At 39.4% G+C, this 5,797-nt stretch overlaps 1 non-coding gene across 1 annotated transcript; it reads right to left on the reverse strand.

Moving 5' to 3' along the window:
• Positions 1–5,286: 5,286 nt before the first annotated feature.
• LOC130958580 (small nucleolar RNA R71) lies at positions 5,287–5,394 on the reverse strand. The gene has a single exon (XR_009077693.1). It is a non-coding gene; the product is annotated as a small nucleolar RNA R71 (small nucleolar RNA).
• Between the last annotated feature and the right edge of the window lie 403 nt (positions 5,395–5,797).

Below are 5,797 nucleotides of genomic sequence, written 5' to 3' on the forward strand. Positions count from 1 at the left end.
AGAAAGGGGCACCAGACTGGCGTTAAACGCCAGGAAAGGGCAAGAACCTGGCGTTAAACGCCAGGAATGGGCATCAGCCCGGCGTTTAACGCCAGAAATGGCTCAAAATGTGATTTTGAGTGCCATTTGGTGCAGGGATGACTTTTCCTTGACACCTCAGGATCTGTGGACCCCACAGGATCCCCACCAACCCACCACACTCTCTCTTCTTCTTCACCCATTCACCAATCACCTCAATACCTCTTCCCCATAAACCCTTCTTCACTCCTTCATTTTCACACCACCTAAACACCACTTCTCCCCCTCTATGGCCAAAACACAAAGCCATCTCCCTCTCCTCCATTTCTTCTTCTTCTACTCTCTTCTTTCTTATTTTGCTCGAGGACGAGCAAACCTTATAAGTTTGGTGTGGTAAAAGCATTGCTTTTTGTTTTTCCATAACTATTTATGGCATCCAAAGCCGGTTCAACTGAGAAGGCATGATCTCAAGCCCATCACTAAGAGAAGGATGGAGCAAACAAGAGACCCCTCTCATCAAGAGATCCCTGAGATACCTCAAGGGATGCACTTTCCTCCACAAGACTATTGGAGCAAATCAACACCTCCCTAGGAGATTGAGTTCCAACATGGGACAACTAAGGGTGGAGCACCAAGAACACTCCATTCTCCTCCATGAAATTAGAGAAGATCAAAGAATCATGAGAGAGGAGCAACAAAGACAAGGAAGAGACATTGAGGAGCTCAAGCACTCCATAGGATCTTCAAGAGGAAGAACAAGCCGCCATCACTAAGGTGGACCCGTTCTTTAATCTCCTTGTTCTTTGCTTTTCTGTTTTTCGAAAATTATGCTTTATGTCTATCCATGTTTGTGTCTTATGATCATTAGTGTCTTAGTGTCTATGCCTTAAAGCTATGAATATGAATCCATCACCTTTCTTAAATGAAAACTATTTTTATTACAAAAGAACAAGAAGTACAGGATTTCAAATTCATCTTTAAAACTAGCTTAATTAGTTTGATGTGGTGGCAATATTTTTGTTTCTGAATGTATGCTTAAACAGTGCATATGTCTTTTGAATTTGTGGTTCATGAATGTTAAAGTTGTTGGCTCTTGAAAGAATGATGAAAAAGGAGACATGTTACTGAGATCTGAAAAATCATAAAATGATTCTTGAAGCAGAAAAAGCAGTGATACAAAAAAAAAAAAAGAAGGAGAAAAACGAAAAAAAAGGGGAGAAAAAGAAAAAGAAAGAAAAAGAAAGAAATAAAGTTGTGATCCAAGCAATAAGAGTGTGCTTAAGACCCTGGACACCTCTAATTGGGGACTCTAGCAAAGCTGAGTCACAATCTGAAAAGGTTCACCCATTATGTGTCTGTGGCATGTTATCCGGTGGTAATACTGGAAGACAGAGTGCTTTGGGCCACGGCCAAGACTCAATAAGTAGCTGTGTTCAAGAATCATCATACTTAACTAGGAGAATCAATAACACTATCTGGATTCTGAGTTCCTAAAGAAGCCATCATTCTGAACCTCAGAGGATAAGTGAGATGCCAAACTGTTTGGAGGCAAAAGCTACTAGTCCCGCTCATCTAATTTGGAGCTAAGTTTCATTGATAGTTTGGAGTCTATAGTATATTCTCTTCTTTTTATCTTATTTGATTTTCAGTTGCTTGGGACAAGCAACAATTTAAGTTTGGTGTTGTGATGAGCGGATAATTTGTACGCTTTTTGGCATTGTTTTTAGTATGTTTTTAGTATCTTTTAGTTAGTTTTTATTATATTTTTATTAGTTTTTAGTTAAAATTCACTTTTCTGGACTTTACTATGAGTTTGTGTGTTTTTCTGTGATTTCAGGTATTTTCTGGCTGAAATTGAGGGATCTGAGCAAAAATCTGATCCAGAGGCTCAAAAGGACTGCAGATGCTGTTGGATTCTGACCTCCCTGCACTCGAAGTGGATTTTCTGGAGCTACAGAAGCCCAATTGGCGCGCTCTCAACGGCGTTGGAAAGTAGACATCCTGGGCTTTCCAGCAATATATGATAGTCCATACTTTGCCCAAGATTTGATGGCCCAAACCGGCGTTCAAAGTCACCCTCAGAATTCCCAGCGTTAAACGCCCAAACTGGCACAAGAATGGGAGTTAAACGCCCAAACTGGCACCAAAACGGGAGTTAAACGCCAAGAAGAGTCTCTACACGAAAAATGCTTCATTGCTCAGCCCAAGCACACACCAAGTGGGCCCGGAAGTGGATTTTTATGTCATTTACTCATCTTTGTACACCTTAGGCTACTAGTTTTCTATAAGTAGGACCTTTTACTATTGTATTTTCATCTTGGTTCTTCTGGTTCCCTCTTTGGGGCCGAAACCAATGATCACTTTTGTTCTTATGTATTTTCAACGGTGGAGTTTCTACACACCATAGATTAAGGTGTGGAGCTCTGCTGTACCTCGAGTATTAATGCAATTACTATTGTTCTTCCATTCAATTCCGCTTGTTCTTTATCCAAGATATCACTTGTTCTTCAACATGATGAAGGTGATGATTGACGCCCATCACCATTCTCACCCATGAACAAGGTGACTGACAACCATTCTTGTTCTACAAGTATCTGAGGCTTAGTGAATGTCTCTTGGATTCCGGATTGCACGATGCATGGTTGATCGCCTGACAACCGAGTGCTCGCCTGACAAACGAGCCAACCATTCCGTGAGATCAGAGTCTTCGTGGTATAGGCAGGACCTGATGGCAGCATTCAAGAGAATCCGGAAGGTCTAACCTTGTCTGTGGTATTCTGAGTAGGATTCAATGATTGAATGACTGTGACGTGCTTCAAACCTGTAACCTACTGGGCGTTAGTGACAGACGCAAAAGAGTGATTCTATTCCGGTAGGGGAGGGAACCAAACCGGTGATTGGCAGCACTGTGACAGAGTGCGTGCATTAGCTTTCACTGCGCGGATGGGAGGTAGCTGCTGACAACAGTGAGACCCTACACGAGCTTGCCATGGAAAGGAGTAAGAAAGGATTGGATGAAGGCAGTAGGAAAGCAGAAAGACGGAAGGGAAGGCATCTTCATACGCTTGTCTGAAGCTCTTACACCAATGATATACATAAGTATCTCTATCTTTATCTTTATGTATTTTCGTTTATCACCATATCCATTTGAGTCTGCCTGACTGAGATTTACAAGGTGACCATAGCTTGCTTCATACCACCAATCTCCGTGGGATCGACCCTTACTCGCGTAAGGTATTACTTGGACAACCCAGTGCACTTGCTGGTTAGTTGTGCGAAGTTGTAGTGATCACAATTTCGTGCACCAATTTTTTATCAATCTTGCTTTTGGAGCAGTGATCTGCTAAGGCTTGGCTGGCCTTTGGCCATGTCTAGTGTTTTGGACCGAAGCTTTCTTTGAAAGCTTGGCTGGCTGTGAAGCCATGTCTAATTCCTGGACCGGAGTCTTAGACTAGCATTGCACTGATTCCTGGAATTCTCATTAAGAATTTTGATATCTTTTTCCACTTAATTTTCGAAAATCACAAAAAAAAAATCACAAAATCATAAAAAACCAAAAATATTTGATGTCTCTTGCTTGAGTCTAGTGTCTCATCTTAAGTTTGGTGTCAATTGCATACATTCATTCATGTGTCTTAAGGATCTTCAAGTAATTCTTGATGATTTCTTACTCTGATCTTTGAATTCTTTTGACTTGAGTGTTTATGTGTCTCATATAGTGTCAGTAGTATACAAACTGCTAAGTTTGGTGTCTTGCATGCATTGTTATTTGATTTTAGTTGCATTTTGATTATTAAAAATCCAAAAATATTTTTAATTTGTGTCTTTTCAAGTCAATAATACAAAGAATTGAAGATTCAGAACATACTGCAGAGGAATCACACAGAAAAAGCTGGGCATTCAAAAATGCCCAGTGAAGAAGACAGACTGGCGTTTAAACGCCAGCCAAGGTACCTGGTTGGGCGTTTAACGCCCAAAAAGGGTGCATTTTGGGCGTTAAACGCCAGAATGTGCACCATTCTGGGCGTTTAACGCCAGGATGGCTAAAGGGGGAAGATTTTGTTTTTCAAATCAATTTTTTTTCAAGTTTTCAAAGTTTTTCAACATCAAATCTTTTTCAAATCATATCTTTTCAATCAAATGTTTTCAAAATCAATTTCTTTCCTTTTTAAAAGATACTTGCTAACAATTAATGATTTGATTGAACATTTCAAGTATGCTGCCTTTTCTGTTGAGAGAGGTTTTAATGTTTGAATCATATCTTTTCTTGTTAGGCAAGTCACTAATTTTTAAAATCATATCTTTTCAAATTGTTTTCAAATCATATCTTTTAAAATTGTTTTCAAATCATAACTTTTCAATCATATCTTTTTAATCACATCTTTTTCAAAATAAGTTTTCAATCAAATCTTTTTAACTTCTAATTTTAAAATCTTTTTCAAAAATCACTTGATTTCTTTTCCACTTTGAATTTTCGAAAATTATCAATCAATTTTTCAAAATGTTTTCAAAATCTTTTACTTAATTTTCGAAAAATACTTCCCTTCTTCTCACATCCTTCTATTTATGGACTAACACTATCCCTTAATGTAAAATTTGAACTCCATCTTCTTTGATAAGTTCGAATTTTCTACTTCTGTCTTCTACCTTTCTTTTCCTCTGACACCTCAAGGAATCTCTATACTGTGACATAGGATTCCATTTTCTTGTTCTCTTCTCTTTCATATGAGCAGGAGCAGAGACAAAGGCATTCTTGTTGAAGCTGACCCTGAACCTGAAAGGACCCTGAAGCGAAAGCTAAGAGAAGCTAAGGCACAACTCTCTGTAGAGGACCTAACCGAATTTTTCAAAGAAGAAGAACCCATGGCAGCCGAAAACAACAACAATGCCAACAATGGAAGGAAGGTGCTAGGTGACTTTACTGCACCTACTCCCGACTTCTATGGGACAAGCATCTCTATCCCTGCCATTGGAGCAAACAACTTTGAGCTTAAGCCTCAATTAGTTTCTCTAATACAACAGAATTGCAAGTTCCATGGACTTCCAATGGAAGATCCTCATCAGTTTTTAGCTGAGTTCTTGCAAATCTGTGACACAGTCAAGACTAATGGGGTTGACCCTGAGGTCTACAGACTGATGCTATTCCCTTTTGCTGTAAGAGACAGAGCTAGAATATGGTTGGACTCACAACCTAAAGAAAGCCTGGACTCATGGGAAAAGCTAGTCAATGCCTTCTTGGCAAAGTTCTTTCCACCTCAAAAATTGAGTAAGCTTAGAGTGGAAGTCCAAACCTTCAGACAGAAGGATGGTGAATCCCTCTATGAAGCTTGGGAAAGATACAAACAATTAATCAGAAAGTGTCCCTCAGACATGCTTTCTGAATGGAGCATCATAGGTATTTTCTATGATGGTCTCTCTGAACTATCCAATATGTCTTTGGATAGCTCTGCTGGAGGATCTCTTCATCTAAAGAAGATGCCTACAGAGGCTCAAGAGCTCATTGAAATGGTTGCAAATAACCAATTCATGTACACTTCTGAAAGAAATCCTGTGAACAATGGGACAAGTCAGAAGAAAGGAGTTCTTGAGATTGATACTCTGAATGCCATTTTGGCTCAGAACAAGATATTAACTCAACAAGTTAATTTGATTTCTCAAAGTCTGTCTGGAATGCAAAATGCACCAAGCAGTACTAAGGATGCTTCATCTGAAGAAGAAGCTTATGATCCTGAGAACTCTTCAATGGAAGAGGTGAATTACCTAGGAGAACCCTATGGAA

The sequence above is a fragment of the Arachis stenosperma genome, chromosome 10 (genome assembly GCF_014773155.1).
Source record: "Arachis stenosperma cultivar V10309 chromosome 10, arast.V10309.gnm1.PFL2, whole genome shotgun sequence".
NCBI classification, from domain to species: domain Eukaryota; kingdom Viridiplantae; phylum Streptophyta; class Magnoliopsida; order Fabales; family Fabaceae; genus Arachis; species Arachis stenosperma.